The sequence below is a fragment of the Carcharhinus amblyrhynchos genome, chromosome 9 (assembly GCF_965287045.1).
Source record: "Carcharhinus amblyrhynchos chromosome 9, sCarAmb.v2.hapA, whole genome shotgun sequence".
Lineage (NCBI taxonomy): Eukaryota > Metazoa > Chordata > Chondrichthyes > Carcharhiniformes > Carcharhinidae > Carcharhinus > Carcharhinus amblyrhynchos.
The window spans coordinates 7721541-7739449 of record NC_137332.1 but is presented as its reverse complement, the minus strand read 5'-3'; the positions used below and the strand labels follow the sequence as shown (position 1 = coordinate 7739449).

Below are 17909 nucleotides of genomic sequence, written 5' to 3'. Positions count from 1 at the left end.
TGCTGAGAATTCCAGCATTTTCCGTTTGTGCATCTGGGGAACTTCGCCGCACCTCTTCTAAATCTTCAATCTCTTACGTCCACCTTAGAAGGCAAATGGGGCCTGGGTTTAATCTTTCCCATGACAGATGATGCTTCTGGCAATGCAGCACACCCTCAGTGCTGCTTGTGATGTTCCCCCTTGCAGGTTTTGCTTTCAAGTCTCTACATAGGTCTCAAAACCCACATCCGAACTAAAGACCCGAATGCTGCAAATTGTGCCACCACCTGGAATTTTATGTACCTCATCTGTAGGAAAAACCATCCCACTCAATCATGCAGAAGGGCAAAAAGGAAAAGTGAAGGCTCAGCATGGAATGGGATACATCAGTTGGGTATTAAGGAGGTGTCAGAACCCACAAACCTTTTGCAGCATCGACAGTGGGGGTCTTTTTTTAAATCCTTCAATTGGATGGGAGTCACTGGCTGGACCAGTATTTGTTGCCCATCCCTAATTGCCCCTGAACCAAATGTCTCCTTGGCCGCTTCAGAGGGCAGCTGAGAGTCAGCCACATTGCTGTGGGTCTGGAGTCACGTGTAGGCCACACCAGGTAAGGACAGCAGATTTCTGCAGCTGCATCACAGAAAGCATTCTTTCTGGTTGTGTCACAGTTTGATATGGCTCCTGCTCTGCCCAAGACTGCAAGGGACTACAAAAGGTCATTAAAGTATTTCTTATGTTCTTATGTTCTTATATGTTCTTATGTAGCCCAATCCATCACACAAACCAGCCTCCCATCCACTGACTCTGTCTACACTTCCCGCTGCCTTGGCAAAGCACCCAGCATAATTAAGGACCCCAAATACCCTGGATATTCTTTCTTCCACCTTTTTCTGTCGGGAAAAAGATATAAAATCTGAGGTCACGTACCAACTGACTCAAGAACAGCTTCTTCCCTGCTGCCATCAGACTTTTAAATAAGAACATAAGAACATAAGAAATAGGAGCAGGAGTAGGCCATCTGGCCCTTCGAGCCTGCCCCGCCATTCAATAAGATCATGGCTGATCTGTCGTGGCTCAGTTCCACTTTCCGGCCCTCTCCCCATAACCCTTAATCCCCTCTCTTATCAAGAACCCATCAACCCGTGTCTTAAAAATATTTAGCGAGGCAGCCTCCACCACTTCAACGGGCAGAGAATTCCAGAGATTCACCACCCTTTGAGTGAAGAAGTTCCTCCTCAACTCCGTTCTAAAACGCCCCCCCTTTATCTTGAGGCTGTGCCCCCTAGTCCTACTGTCTTTTTTGAGCGGGAAGAGTCTCTCCACCTCTATCCTATCCATCCCATTCATCATCTTATACGTCTCAATGAGATCTCCCCTCATTCTTCTAAACTCCAACGAGTACAAGCCTAGTTTATTCAGCCTCTCCTCATAGCTCAACCCCCTCAACTCCGGTATCAGCCTAGTAAACCTCCTCTGCACTCCCTCCAAGGCCAAAATATCTTTGCGCAGGTGCGGCGCCCAAAACTGCACACAGTACTCCAGCTGCGGCCTCACCAATGCCCTATACAGCTGCAGCAAGACCTCCCTACTTTTATATTCAATCCCCTTTGCTATGAAGGCCAGCATCCCATTTGCCTTCCTGACCACCTGCTGCACCTGCAAGCTGGGTTTTTGCGACTCATGCACAAGGACCCCGAGGTCCCTCTGCACCGTCGCCTGCTGCAGTTTTTCGCCATGTAAGTAATAGTCCTTCCTACCATTATTCCTACCAAAGTGGACCACCTCACACTTGCCAACATTAAATTCCATTTCCACCTACCTTGCATTAAGTTGATCTTTCTCTACACCCTAGCTATAACTGTAACACTGCATTCTGTACTCTCTCGTTTCCTTCTCTATGAACGGTATGTTTCATCTGTATAGCGTGCAAGAACCAATACTTTTCACTGCATGTTAATACATGTGACAATAATAAATCAAAATTTCCTTCCCTTAAAGACAATAGTGAACCAGATGGGTTTTTCCAATAATCAGCAATGGTTTCATAGTCATTATTAATTTCGGATTTTTTTTTATTGAATTCAAATTTCACCCCGAACCCGGGGCCCCAGAGTATTACCCTAACTCTCTGAATTATGAATCGAGTAGACAATACCACCACACCACTGCCTGGGTGAGACAGAGATATGAAGTCTGAGACAGGCTCAGACGGTTGACCATATCTCCACCAAATGATGCTCTTGTGATCAACGTAAAGTTTATTTATTATTGTCACAAGTTGGTTTACATTAACACTGCAGTGAAGTTACTGTGAGATTCCTCTAGTCGCCACACTCTGGTGCCTGTTTGGGTACACTGAAGGAGAATTTAGCACGGCCAATGCATCTAATCCAGCACGTCTTTCCGAGTATGGGAAGAACCTGGACGAAAGCCATGCAGACACGGGGAGAACCTGCAAAATCCAAGCTGGGAATCGAACCCTGGTCCTTGCTGCTGTGAGACAACAGTGCTAACCACTGTGCTGCCCTAGTATCAGCTAGGGTATTGTCCTTCCTCCATTCAGTATCTTGAGTTTTCGTGCGTACACTTGGGAGGGCAGACGGGAGCTCAGTCCAACTTCTGACCTGACGGATGAGAAAGTCATATCAAAGCTCAAAGTTTTATTTTGGAATTCAAATGTTACCCTTTAGGGGGCTAGTGGCTAACTGAATGGAAAATATATTCACGCTCCATTCAAATTCTGAAGAAAATCAGAGGCCAGTTCAAATCGCTTCCTCAAGAATCGGAACTCGTTGATGGGTGTATAGTCTTTGGAAGAGAATCAATCTTCATTCATGGTTCAAAATAAACAGGCACAATGTGTAATCAATAGACCAGTCAAAGCCCAGGTACATTGAAAACAGTTCACTGCTGAAAGACTAATGATGCAAGCGCTCAGAAAGCTACACTGCAGGCTGGCCAGCCCTGCACGAGGGAGAGTACCAACATCCCGACCAAACCTTTGATTCATTTCCTGTCACCTCTTTGCCTTAGGTAGATGTTCCTGCCACAGGCTACCCCTCAGCTTCTTTGTGGCGTTTGGTGACCTGACGAACGTTGAAGGTAAAATTACAGTCGCCACTGACTGACTGGCAAGGCAGGTTAGCACAGCTGTCTCACAGCGCCAGGGACCTGGGTTCAATTCCCAGGTCACTGTCTGTGTGGAGTCTGCATGTTCTTACCCATGTCTGCCTGGGTTTCCTATGGGTGCTCGGTTTTCCTCCCACAGTCCAAAAGGCGTGCTGGTTAGGTGCGTTGACCATGCCAAATTCTCCCTCAATGTATCAGAACAGGCACCAGAGACTAGTAACTTCACAGTAACTTTATTGCAGTGTTAATATAAGCCTACCCTGTGGCGATAATAAATCAACTTAAACTTATTCCTCAACCGACATTACTAAAGCAGATTATTTTGTTTGTGGGAGCTGGCTGTGTACAAATTGGTTGCGTGGGAGTTCTACAGGAGAATAGTGATGGCATTTCCAAAGTAGTTAATTGGCTGCAAGGCGCTTTGGGTGTTGCGAACGGTGCTAGACAAATGCAGAAAGAAAGATTTGTTTCGGAGCTTTGATTCTGTACGTGTGAGGCGGAGATGCTGGCCTTGGATTGGGGTGGGCACAGTAAGAAGTCTCACAAAACCCTGTTGAGGTCCAACAGGTTTATTTGGAATCATGAGCTTTCGGAGCGCTGCCCCTTCATCAGGTGAGTGGAGGTTGGTTAACCTCATGTACTTGAGAATGTAGCCACTGTTGTAATGTAGAAATCGTGGTCGCGCTTTTACACACAGGAAGATCCCACAATGCGATACTGCCCGCCAAATAATCTCTTTGGCCTGATTCTGATTGAGCGTTAACTAAATAACAGCCTGGATGGTGGGGAGAACTCCTCCTGCTCTTCAGAATCTAAAATACAAGTCTGTTTTTGCCGGGGTCTGGGTATCTGCTTTATTAATCAGCTTAGGAATGCAGGAGATGAGGACAAATTGTCGAGGTCCAACTTGCGCTGAAGAATGGTTTATGTGAGGCTGGAGTTCAATTTTTCAAAGACTGAAGTAATAAGTTTCAACATATTGTTAGTTTCAGTTGTGCTGTTGCGATCGAGGTGAAGTGGCGATGGTTTTTTACGGCTGTGGAACATTTCAGAATGTTCCGTTGTTGCAAAAGGAAATTTATAATTGCCACAAATTTCTCCCTCTTCTCTCTCCCTCTTCCACTGCTTGCTGGGGTACCATTTAACTGGTACTAGTTGGCACCCTCACACTGGCAGAGGGTAAGTGCTTCTGAGGGTGTGTCATAGCCATGCCCTGTGTGCTTTTTGGCTGGTGTCCTGTGTCCCTGCACCTTCCGATACGAGCTGCTGGTCGTAAATCAGGGCTGCGAATTTCCCTTTCACCAAGGGCGGCGGTCAGCGCTGCTGCCTCACAGCACCAGGGACCCAGGTTCGATTCCCGACTTGGGTCACTGTCTGCGTGGAGTTTGCACATTCTCCTGGTATGCCCGCGGGTTTCCTCCGGGTGCTCCAGTTTCCTCCCGCAGTCCAAAGATGTGCGGGTTAGGTGGATTGGCCATGGTAAATTGTCCCTTAGTATCAGGGGTACTAGTTAGAGGTTCTGGAGACAGGGTTTGGGTGGGACTGCGGTCAGTGCAGACTCGATGGGACAAATGGCCTCCTTCTGCACTGTAAGGATTCGATGATTGTATGACAAATCCCAGTGGCTTCGATTGGAAAATTCCATGCGTGCACGCATTGTAAATTCCTGGCTGTCACGCAGGGGCTGGAAGTGTAGAATTTCCCGACGTGCTCCCGGGAGCGAGAAAATGGAAAATCCTACCGAGCGACTGAATCTTGGCTGGTTTTAAAAAAAAAGTTCCCCTTCTCTTTCCCTTATTAATTCCGTGGGGATGTAGACATACGTCTGCTGCAGCTGCTACAGTGAAGACATCAGTTGACTCAGCATTGACCCAGTGCTGAATCTGTGATCCTTTGGCCATGTGTGACTTTGTTATGCATTGCTGTTGGCAGCTGAACAATTTAAGGAGGTTCACAGTTGCACTCCTGAACTTTTTAAGGAGAATACCATGAGTCCTTTGAGCACCACCTCCGAACCGATGTCCGACGTGGAAATGTTTTGGTGCCAGTTTTGATCTCATGATCTGGAACATCCTTGAGATTTTTTTTTAATGCACCCTTGGGATGTGCCAGGGCATTGCTGGCATTTGTTGCTCGCCCTTGGCTGCCCCGAATAGGTGGCGACAAAGAAACGCTGCAAGCTTCAGTGGAAAGGGGATGGCCTAGTGGTAAAATCGCCAGACCGTTAATCCAGAAACTCAGCTCATGTTCTGGGGACCGGGGTTCGAATCCTGCTACTGCAAAATTCATTAAAGAAAAAGCTGGAATTAAGAATCTACTGATGAAGCCATTGTCAGAAAAACCCATCTCGTTCACTAATGTCTCCCAGGGAAGGAAATCTACCGTCCTTACCTGGTTCAGCCGATGTGTGACTCCAGAGCCACAGCAATGTGGTTGACTCTGAACTGCTTTCCAAAGTGACCAAGGGATGGGCAATAAATGTTGGCCCGGACAGTGACACCCATTTCCTATGAAGGAAAAGAAGGCAGTTTGATGGTTTGTTGAATCATTTACAGGGCAGTTCAGGGTCACAATACAATGAAGAACTTTGATTTATGCAACATCATATACAAAAGTGCTTTTGAAGTGTAGCGACAGTTGTGATATACGCAATACGACAGCCAATCTGTGCATAGCAAGCTCCCACCAAGGGTGACATGTTCACCACCAGAGAATCTTCTTGATAGAGCTGATGGTTGAAGGACAAATATCGTCTTGGATGCTGGGAGAAATTGTCCCATTTTTCTTCAACATAGTGCCATTGGAATCTTTCGCATCCGCAAAAGAAGACAGACAGAGCCTCAACTTAATGTCTGACCTGAGAAACAGCACCCCCAGCAATGGAGCACTCCCTCGGTCAGCCGAGGTATTGAGTTGATAAGGTGGCACGATAAAAGTGCCACTCTATAAGCACTTACGGGTGGCAGTGTGCTTAGCAATGTTGCTTCACGGCGCAAAAGATCCAAGTTTGATTCCAGCCTTGGGTGTCTATCTGTGTGGAGTTGGCACATTCTCCCCATGTCTGCATGGGGAGTGCCCCGGGTGCTCTGGTTTCTTCCTACAGACCAAAGATATGTGGGTTAGGTGGATTGTCCGCGGTAAACGCCCAGGTGGGTAAGACACTCTTTCGGAGAGTTGGTGCAGACTTGGTGGGCTGAATGGCCTCCTTCTGCACTGTAGGGATTCTGTGTGAGAGGGATTTGAATCCAGAATCTTCCGACTCTGAGTCAAGAGGGCTATCAAGTGAAGCCATGTCTCATGAATGATTGAAAAGTGAGTCATGTCTGGCGTGCGTATTTTCTCCCTGCAATGACCTTGAGTGAACCAGTTGTCGGTAACGGCTTGAAGAACTCAAATTTCTGCAGCGGGAATTGAACTCGCATTCTCTGAGGCTATTAGTCCTGTGATAATGAGTGCACAATTACGAGTACACTGCAGTGCTGAGTTAGCTGATAAAAATATAGAAACCAGAAGCAGAGTAGGCCATTCAGCCCCCTAAACCTGCTCCACCATTCATGATGATCATGGTTGATCATCCAAATCAATACCCTGGTCCCCTCTTCCCCCATACCCCTTTAGCCCCAAGGGCTATCTCTGATTTCTTCTTAAAATCAGACAACGTTTTGGCCTCAACTAATTTCTGTGGCAGTGAATTCCGCAGACCACTTCCACCTGGAAGGACAAGAGTAGCAGATAAATAGGAACACAACCACCTGTAAGTTCCCCTCCACACCACTCACCGACATGACTTGGAAATATATCACTGTTCCTTCACCATCGCTGGGTCAAAATCCTGGAATTCCCTCCATCATGGCATTGTGGGTTAACCCACACCATGTGGACTGCAGTGACTCAAGAAGGCAGCTCACCACCACCTTCTCAAGGGCAACTAGGGATGGGCAGTAAGTGTTGGCCAGCCAGCGACATCTATGTCCCATGAATGAATCATTTAAAAAAAAATACTAAAGACGGTCTTGATGACCTTTGTGTCATTTTCTTCGACATTGGATCCCTTGTGGACTTGTCCCTTTTTGTTTGACGCGCTCGAGACCTAACAATCATGCAACCAGCCACCATCGAGATTTGCACTAGGTTTAACCTCTCCCCCCCCACCCCCAACAAGCTCGTGAGCTCAGGCCTCTCCCATCTGACTGTTGGCATCACAAGAGTTGTTGGATTCGTTGGGGAAACATTAGCCTTAGGCCGTTCCGCAAGTCTGCTTTGTGGTGTTGCTGGTGGCTGTGTGGGAAACTGGCAGTATTTGAGCAACATAATAGAAGCTAAAGAATGACCACTTGGCAGAGTCAGTGGAGGACCGTTGGCAGCTGTGGTCCAATCTCCTAGCAACAAGTCAGGAGAGAAGGTCAACGCAAGGTGGGGAAACAAAATTGCCTTTTTATCCTTTAAGCGTCGACTCAAGAATTATTCGGGGCCGTTGCGCCGAAATAAAAAGCTGCCATTGGCTGCTGCACTAACCTACAAAATAACTGGGATTACATGTTGAAAGAACTGCAGGTAGCTGTGAGGAGCTTGGGGATTTTCGAAGGATGTGTGAAGGGTCGTATGAATAGAAGATGGTATAGTAAAGACAGGGAAGAAATACAGAGACTCGTGAAAGTCGCGACTTTGCAACCTCATGACCTCAATGTAAATTACAACCACTTGAAATATTGTCGCTGTTGTGAGATATGTATGTTGGGGGTTTGGGGTGTGTATTGCTCCTTTAAGAGTGTAGGTCAAGTGATTCCTGGGGGGAGGTGGGAGGGACGGGGGGGGATAGAATCATAGAATCCTACAGGAGGCAGTTCGGCCCATCGAGTCTGCCTGACCACAATCCCACCTAGACCCTATCCCTATAACCCCAGGCATTTACTCTAGCTACTCCCCCTGACACTAAGGGGCAATTTAGCATGGCCACTCCACCTATCCCGCACATCTGTGGACTCCGGAGCACCCGGAGGAGAAACCCATGCAGAGAGGAATACAACTGAACAGTCCAGGATAATGACAGTGATAATAAAGTGTTTCCCAGTGTTTAAGTTTACGAGGCCTCCTTCGTGGTTCTTCTTTGCTAAATAGATTTATAACAATTGTTATAATGTGTGGAAGATGGAAGCCAGTTTGCGCATCGCACGTTCCCACAAGTAACAATGATCAGATAATAAAAAACCACAATGGGTCAAATAGTCTCCTTCTGTGCAGTAAATGTAAATGAATCTGGACTTCATGAGTCTAGAGTGGCACAGTGGTAAGCACTGCTGCCTCATAGCGCCAGAGACCATGTTCGATTCTGGCCTTGGATGACTGTGCGGAGTTTGCACTCCCCATGTCTGCATGGGTTTCCTCCGGGTGCTCTGGTTTCCTCCCACAGTCGAAAAATGTGCAGCTTGGGTTGATTGGCCATGCTAAATTGCCCTTATTGTCAGCGGAATAGCAGGGTAAATATGTGGGGTGACAGGGATAGGGTGGGGTTGTGGGGGTTGGTGTATGCTCGATGGGCTGAATGGCCTTCTACTGCAGTGTAGCGGTTCTGTAATCCCACCCTCTGGTTTCCTCCCACTCTCCAAAGATGTGTAGGCTAGGTGAATTGGCCATGCTAAATTACCTCTTAGGCAGATTTAGAGAGATTTGCAGGATAAATAGGTGGGGTTACGGGGATAGGGCCTGGGTGGGATTGTGGTTGGTGCAGACTCGATGGGCCGAATGGCCTCTTTCTGCATTGTAGGGATTCTATGAGTCTATGAAAACTATTTGCTCTGGCGGGGGAGCCCAGAGCAAGGGTGTATAATGTTTAAAATTAAAGCTGTTAGAAGGAACTTCATCAACCAAAGTGAATGGAAATCTGGATGCACCATCATTGATTGAAATTGCAGTAGGACAGACTCGGGACAGCTAAATATTTCCTCCCTCCACCCTTTTCCTGGTTATATGATGAGAATGCTGAGCACCAAACGGGTTAAGAAATTTGACCTGGTTTCTTTGTGCAAATGAATGAAATTGTCGCCGTCTTATCTCAATTTGTTTCCAAACTGCTGAGCAAATAGTCATTGATTTTTGAAGTTAATTTTTTTCCAGTGATTTTCACATTTATTACCCCGCACTCTCCAGACACTTCGAGCTTGGTTGCAAGGCAGCTGTTTCCTGCTGTTGGGCAAACCGTGAGGACAGCACGCAAACTGGCACAGGTGGCACTGGGGTTAGCACTGCTGCCTCACAGCGCCAGGGACCCGGGTCCAACCCCCAACTTGGGGTCACTGTCTGTCCGGAGTTTGCATGTTCAGCCCATGTCTGCGTGGGTTTCCTCTGGGTGCTCCGGTTTCCTCCCACAGTCCGAAAGACGCATGGTTGCGTCTTTACTCAGAGGGTAGTAAGGGTGTGGAATGCCCTGCCTGCAGCAGTTGTGGACTCGCCAACTTTAAGGGCGTTCAAATGGTCAGTGGACAGGCATATGGATAACATTGGAATAGTTTAGGTTAGAGGGTCATTAGATTGGTTCCACTGGTCGGCGCAACATCGAGGGCCGAAGGGCCTGTACTGCACTATAAAGTTCTATGTTCTATGTTCTATAGTTGCGTGCATTGGCCATGCTAAACTCTCCCTCGATGTACCCAGATAGATGTTGGTATGTGGCAACTAGGGAATTTTACAGTAACTTCATTGCAGTGTTAATGTAAGCCTTACTTGCAACTAATCAATACATAAACAAGCAAATTTATTAGGGTGCCCACCCTGCCCCGATGTCATGGGAACCCAGACACTGGCCTCGCTGCTGTGCACGGGCTTCAACTTCAGCACCAAAGCTGTTTTACTTTCCACATTTCTCTGCTACCAAACTGTGCCCCTCTTTGAAACCATTCGCTCCGGACAGTCGAGCTTTGTGGTACAGAAGGAGCTCTTTTGGTTCACTGCGGCTCAGCCGACTGTCTGAAAAAGTGGTGTAATTCGACCCTCTCCCTGACTGGGATTTTCCAGTCCCGCTGCATCGTCACGGGCGGGACAGGAAAATTTGGGAGAGTGACCCGAAGTCAGTTGGTGCCCACCACTGCCAAGGTCAAAGAATTCAGCTCCCTGATGCTCAGTCCCAAACACTCTCCGATTTTAGCTATGAGGAGAGATTGGATAAACTCAATTTGTTCTCACTGGAACGACAGAGGTTGAGGGGTGATCTGATAGAGGTTTACAAGATTGAGAAGGGCATGGACAGAGTGGATAATCAGATGTTCTTTCCTAGGGTAGAAAGGTCAAGTATTCGGGGACATAGGTTTAAGGTGCATGGGGAAAAGTTTAGTGGAGATGTGCGAGGCAAGTTTTTTACACTGAGGGTTGTGAATGTCTGGAATACACTGCCTGGGGAGGTGGTGGGAGCAGATACGATAGCGTCATTTAAGGAGCGTCTAGCCAAATACATGAATAGGGATGGGAATGGAAGGGTACGGACTCCGTCAGTGCATATGGTTTTAGTTTAGGCAGACATCATGATCGACGCAAGTTTGGAGAGCCAAAGGGTCTGTTCCTGTGCTGTACTGTTCTTTGTCCTTTGTTATGTCCTTTTGACTTTCTTAACCAATGGTCTGAACCATCCTTTAATTCAGCGGTGCTGCCTTCCAGATCATCATAAGCCACTGAGTAACAAAAGGCGGGATTTTCGGAGCCCACTGTCCCCTCTGCTCTGTACTTTCCAGCAGAGGACTCTTGTCCTTGGCTGCACGTTGGGGTTATCCAGTCCCGCCAGTGGTAGTTTGTGTGGCTGGCAACTCTCCACCGCGGGGAGTGGGCAGTGGGGGGAGAGCGATGGGGGGAGGTGGAAGGTGGGGAGCGGAATCGCCATTGGCAGAACCAGAAATACCCTGTTGGCAGGAAGAGCTGGAAAAATATCAGCCCATAATCTCACCTCGGTTTAATGTTTATTTATGAGTGTCACAAATAGGCTTACCTTAACACCGCAACAAAGTCACTGTGAAAATCCCCTAGTCGCCATACTTTGACAAAGGGTAATCTGGACTCGAATCGTCAGCTCTTTTCTGTCCTTACAGATGCTGCCAGACCTGCTGAGATTTTCCAGCATTTTGTCTTTTGGTTTCGGAGTCCAGCACCCGCAGGAATTTGCTTTTCTTCTGCCTACCTGAGTCCATTATCACATTGTCTCACTGTGTACCCAGCTAGAATTCTTCATCATCTGACACCACCACCCCCCCCCCACCCCCACTCCCCTCCCCACACCTCCCACCACCACTGTCAGTGAGAACAGAGAATTTGGCACTCAGCCAACACCTCATTCACTGCAGCGGGATCGGAGAATCCCAGCCATAGGTGAGGTCAGAGAATTCCAGCCCTCTGCGTGGAAACTTGCTGTGCACACGTTGGCTACAAGAGTGACTACACTTGAAAAGTCCCCCATTGGCTCTGAAGCACTTTGGGACATCCCACGACAGTGAAATTTGCTCCATAAAGGCAAAGTTAAACCAGCCTCCCATCCATTGACTCTGTCTCCACTTCCCACTGCCTTGGCAAAGCAGCCAGCATAATTAAGCAACCCACGCACCCTGGACATTCTCTCTTCCATCTTCTTCTGTTGGAAAAAAGATACAAAAGTCTGAGGTCACGTACCAAGCGACTCAAGACCAGCTTCTTCCTTGCTGCCATCAGACTTTTGAATGGACTTACCTTATATTAAGTTAATCTTTCTCTACACCCTAGCTATGACTGTAACACTACATTCTGCACTCTCTCCTTCTCTATGAACAGTATGCTTTGCCTGTGCAATGCGCAAGAAACAATACTTTTCACTGTATGCTAATACCTGTGATAATAATAAATCAAATCAAATCCAAATCTTTCTTCCTTCCAGTTTGCTGCCCAGCATTTCCCCCTCCCTGTGAACCAGCCTCAGAAGGATCGACAAGTATACTGCCAAGTGCCTTTCACAGTTGAATTGGGTGCAACGTGAATAGTTCAGGCATCCACCCACCACTGCCTTTTGCAGAATTTCTGGTGCCAGCCACTTGAATGGGTTTGAAATTGGGCTTTTCCAGTCTTTGAGATGTGGCATTGTCGTTTTTCTTTCTGGATTAGTGGAGTAATTTATTACACGGCAAACAGCAGCGCTTGCTTACCTGTCGCAACTCTGTGATCGCATTTCAGTGCGTTCAGCGAAGCAGCTCAGTAACCATTAGAATGATTAATCTGGATACCTTGCTGCAAAAGAGTTGCACCCAGTAGTGCAGGGTGGGGTGGGGTGGGGTGGGGAGGGTGGAAATGAGCTCATGGTTGATCCATCTAACTTTTAAGGTAATAATCTGTCAATTTTAAGGGTTTGTTCTCTCGGCCAGTCCAGAACGTTGCCCTCCTGCTTGAGAAAGCTCAGCCTTATTAAAGAACAAGTTGTTTTTCTCATTAGATATTTATCTCCGGGCAGTGATAGACCTGAGACATGTCGCTCTGCTGATAAGAATGAGCATGCTGCTTTGATAGGCCAGGTGTGACTTTTTTTTAAAAAAAAGTCAATATTTGAGGTGGTGTGTTTAAAGATAGGAGGCTGAAGAATGCGCAACGGAGCACGTTATCAAATTAAATGTCCCAGAAACAGGGAGGATGTCATTGCCAGATGAAGTCGGCAGTTACGCCCGGAGGAGATTAAATCTTTACAGCCTTTCATCCCACTGCTTTCCCAAATTAGGGATATATTCTTCTTCTTGTGGACCTTGTCTGGCGTGTTTGCTGGTTGCGTGGTGAAAGGTTACAGTCCTCCTCCACCAACGCTCCCGCAGTATTCTCCATTCCTCACCTGAGGATGTTGACTCGCGCTGGGGTGCGGGTTACGAGAATATTGTTTCCAATCGCTTCAGCCGTCTTCATGTATGATTCCCTACACTTAAACCCAGTTCTGACTTTCCTCTATTTTTGCAAGTAGAGGCGTGGATGCATTTATGGAACCTTTAAGAGTACAAGATGAGGCCATTTGGCCCATCTCCTAAGCCAGAATTGTGGTTTCATGTCCCATTTAGGATGTTGCTAATTTTGGGGGGGGCGGGGTTGGCACGGTGGCACAGTAGTTAGCAGTGCTGCCTCACAGCGCCTGGGATCTGGGTTCAACATCTCGGGTCACTGTCTGTGTGGAGTGTGCATGTTCTCCCCGTGTCTGCGTGGGTTTCCTCCGTGTGCTCCGGTTTCCTCCCACAGTCCAAAGATGGGCAGATTAGGTTGGCTATGATAAATTGACCCTAGTGACGGGGGACTAGTAGAGTAAATATGTGGGGTTACGGGAATAGGACCTGGGTGGGATTATGGTTGGTACAGACTCGATGGGCTGAAAGCCCTTCCTCTGCAGAGTCGGGATTCTATTCTATGATTCTAAGTTTCTGTGCTTGTTCCCTGTAAGAGCAATTAGAATTGTAGAATCCCTACAGTACAGAAGGAGGCCATGTGGCCCATCGAGCCTGAACTAACAACAATCCCACCCTACCCCACGTATTTACCCTGCTAATCCCCCTGAAACTAGGGTCAATTTAGTATGGCCAGTCAACATAACCCACACACCTTTGGATTGTGGGAGGGAGGGAACCAGAGCACCCAGAGGAAACCCATGCAGACGCGGGGAGAATGTGCAGACTCTGCACAAACAGCCGAACCCGGGTCCTTTGTGCTGTGAGGCAGCAGTGCTAACCACTGTGCCATGGTGCTTGCTCCCTCTCCTCTTTTCCCCAGAGCCCTGTGAACCGATCCTCATCAAAAAGTGCTCCAATTCTCTTTCCGAAGCTCTGACTGAACTTGCCTCTAACATGCTGTCCAGCAGTGCATTCCCGATCCTAAATCCTCACCATGTAAGAGAGATTTTCCTCAGGTCGCCACTGCTTCTTTTGCCAGTCACCTCGTCAGTGCTGTCTGGTTCTTGTTCCTTCCATTAAGGGAATGCCATGGTGACACAGAGGTTAGCACTGCTGCCTCACAGCGCCAGGAGCTTGGGTTTGATTCCCACCTTGGATCACTGTCTGTGTGGAGTTTGCATGTTGTCCCCATGTCTGCATGGGTTTCCTCCGGGCACTTCGGTTTCCTCACACAGTGCAAAGGCGTGCAAGTCAGGTTGAATAGCCATGTTAAATTAACCCTTAGTATCCCAAGATGGATACATTGGGGGATTACCAGGGTAAATAAGTGGGGTTATAGATAAGACTGGGCAAGATTCGGTGTAGATACGATGGGCTGAATGGCCTCCTTCTCTGTTGTAGGGATTCGATGTTCTTCCCCGTTTACCCAGTCCAGACTCTCACTCATATACGTGTATAGAAACACACACACAAGAAGTAAATGGTAGGCCATTCAGCCCTTTGAGTTGGTTCTGCTGTACAATACTATTATGGCTGACTCTCTAACTCAACACAACCCCCTAAGCTATCTCCAAATCCCTTTAATTCCAATTCGTGTCATTGTAAATCATTGTACACGTGTACACAAGTTCCAAACCTGGGCAACATGTTATTCTCTCAACGTTCAGTTTATCTCCCTGTGTCACTGATATCTACAGCAATGGCCGATAGACAATGAGACGGGTCACCCCCATTCAGAAATCGACACTGGGGACCTTCCCTGTGTCAAGGCACTGAGGTCAAATGTAGCACATTTAAAAAAAAACACACAGGAGTGTCAAAGCCTCCATGTGGAACCTGTTGCTGGCTCTCATGTTAATGGTTAATCGCTCTGCATTGTTCTGTCTTGTACTCTGCACTGGTAGCAAAGGGTCATTTAATAAGTGATTACGGGTGTCATCCCACTGGCATCTGATAGTCGTAGGATTCCTACGGTGCAGAATGAGGCCTTCGACCCTTCAAGTCTGCACTGACAACATTCACACACTGGCCCCATGCCCGTAACCCCATGTATTTTCCCTGCTAGTCTCCCCTGACACTAAGAGGCAGCTTGGCTTGGCCAATGCACCTAACCTGCACATCTCACCTGAACCACATTGCATTCATTGCTTTCGCACAGATGTCACTGGTTGGCGCCATGATTCAGAAAACTGCTGAAGTCTTCCTTTAAGTGTGTCCCACCACTGGCACAGAGATGGGTGGTGGCACTCCGCGTGTCACTTTCTGCTGACAGTCTTAGAACATAGAACACAGAAAAGCTACAGCGCAAACAGGTCCTTCGGCCCACAAGTTGCGCCGATCACATCCCTACCTACCAGGCCTATCTATAACCCTTAATCCCATTAAATCCCATGTACTCATCCAGAAGTCTCTTAAAAGACTCCAGCGAGTTCACCTCCACCACCACTGACAGCAGCCGATTCCACTCACTCACCACCCTCTGAGTGAAAAACTTACCCTTGACATCTCCTCTGTACCTGCTCCCCAGCACCTTAAACCTGTGTCCTCTCGTAGCGACCATTTCAGCCCTGGGAAAAAGCCTCTGAGAATCCACCCTATCTGTTCCTCTCAATATTTTATAAACCTCAATCAGGTCGCTTCTCAATCTTCATCTCTCCAGGGAGAAAAGACCGAGCTCCCTCAACCTATCCTCATAAGGCATGCCACCCAATCCAGGCAACATCCTCGTAAATCTCCTCTGCACCCTTTCAATAGCTTCCACATCTTTCTTGTATTGAGGCGACCAGAACTGCGCACACAGTACTCCAAGTGGGGTCTGACTAGGGTCTTATACAGTTCCAAAGATATGTGGGTTAGGTGGATTGACCATGCTAAATTGCCCCTTAGTGTCAGGGGATTAGCAGGGTAAATATGTGGGGCTACGGGTATTGGGTCTGGGTAGGATTGTGGTTGGTGCAGACTCAATGGGCTGAATGACCTCCTTTTGCACTGCAGGGATTTTATGGTTCTATGATTCTAAAACTAATACCCTGGGGTCAGAGCTTCGTATTCCACTGCTTCTGGAAGAATTTCAATTCAAGTCATATATAATGGTTTGATTCCCGGCCTTGGGCCTCTGTCAGTGTGGAGTTTGCATGTTCTCCCCATGTCTGCGTGGGTTTTCTCCGAGTGCTCCGGTTTCCTCCTACAGTCCAAAGATGTGTGGCTTAGGTGGGTGCAAAGAAGCAAGAAAACAGACATTATTTTGTAAATTGAGTTTGTGTCTTTATATACCCTGTTTGTGAACAGAACTCCCACTTACCTGACAAAGGTGCAGCGCTCCGAAAGCTAGTGGCTTCTGCTACCAAATAAACCTGTTGGACTTTAACCTGGTGTTGTAAGACTTCTCACTGTGTTAACCCCAGTCCAACGCCGGCATCTCCACATCGTAGGGGGATTGGCCATGGTAAATTGCCCCTTGGTGTCAGGGGGATTTGGAGGGTGAATAGGTGGGGCTAAGGGGACAAGGTTAGGATGGGATTGTCATTGGTGCGGGCTGAATGGCCTCCTTCTGCACTGTCAGGATTCTGGGACTCTGTAACTCAGTCTTAACTGTGCATCAAACCTGCAACCTCCTCCAGCTGCCTAGTTCAATGTCACACTGAGCGGTGCATTTAACCAATTAAGCCACCGTGGGAGCTGCGTTCTAACCTTTTGTGAATGCAGGATGTCAACTGCATTAGGGTTAAATTTGCAGAATAAACCCTTGTAAACCTGGGATGCTGGCCCGGAGCCAATGTAAATCCATCCCTTGCCTGGAAACAGCTGTCCGACTGGCAGTGCCGCGGTGCGAACCCTTCTGGGCCCGAAACTGGTCAATGATCTAATTGTGAATGTTGCAGCATGACACACCAACACTCGCACGTGCATTTGGTTTAGTCGGCTAAGTGTGGCCCTATTGTGGGGTAACACATCATGAATTATTCTTGGAAGGCCCTGACTTTATAAAGTGGATGAAAGTGTGCGCGTTGCGACTGGATGAGGCCCAATTAAAAGCGGTGGGGATCATTAAAAGTTAAAAAAGTGTCGGCTTGGCTCAGTTGGTGGCACTCTCGCCTCTGGGTCACAGGGTTACGGGCACATATACCAGCCCAGCACTTGAGCACATCATCCGTCTCTTTTCATTTGTTTCCTGCCTTTGTGTCTTTGACCAAGCAATTCCGCTTTGGGGGCAATTAGGAAATTTCCTCCAAAACGCGCTGGTCAGACAGTACTTCGTGTTTCTGTCAAGGTTAATTTGCATAATTGTGACTGGAAGTTCTTCCTAGGATGCAAGCGACGCCTGTCATCTGAACAAAAACAAAACACTTTTAATAAGGATGTGCTGTCCTGCATTTGTGAGTAACTTGATTTTAAAATAACGTAGAACATAGAAAAACTACAGCACAAACAGGCCCTTCGGCCTACAAGTTGCGCTGATCATATCCCTCCCTACTAGGCCTACCTACAACCCTCAATCCTATTAAGTCCCATAGCTTAAAAATAACGGCGCTGAACTACTTAAATAATTTTGCTCTTGTGAGTCAGTTCCTGGTGAATTAAACACTTTTTTAAGGTGAAAAAAGAAACCTTTCAAATCTGCTGGCGGGGGATTCTAAAGATGTGCGGGTTAGGTTGATGGGCCGTGTTAAATTGACCCTCAGGCTCTGATTTTAGTGGCAGGGCCTCTCCGAAATCGGAGGGTGGCGGGGGAGGGGGGTGGTGGGGGTGGGCGGGTGAGGCTCGCAGGACGGCATTCCCCGTTGGCCTCGGGCACGATCTGATGAGCCTCGGGCAGCCGAGCCGGTAAAAGCAGGGGCCTTAGTGTCAGAGAATTAACAGGCTAAGTACATGGGGTCACGGGGATAGGGTGGGATTGCGGTTGGCGCAGGCTATCAAAGGGCCGAATGGCCTCCT

General features: G+C 47.8%; 1 protein-coding gene across 2 annotated transcripts in view; it reads left to right on the top strand.

Annotated features, from left to right (window-relative positions):
• The window catches only part of adgrl2a (adhesion G protein-coupled receptor L2a), a 732161-nt gene that overhangs the window by 265149 nt on the left and 449103 nt on the right, over positions 1-17909 (top strand). The gene's annotated exons all lie outside the window — the stretch shown is intronic.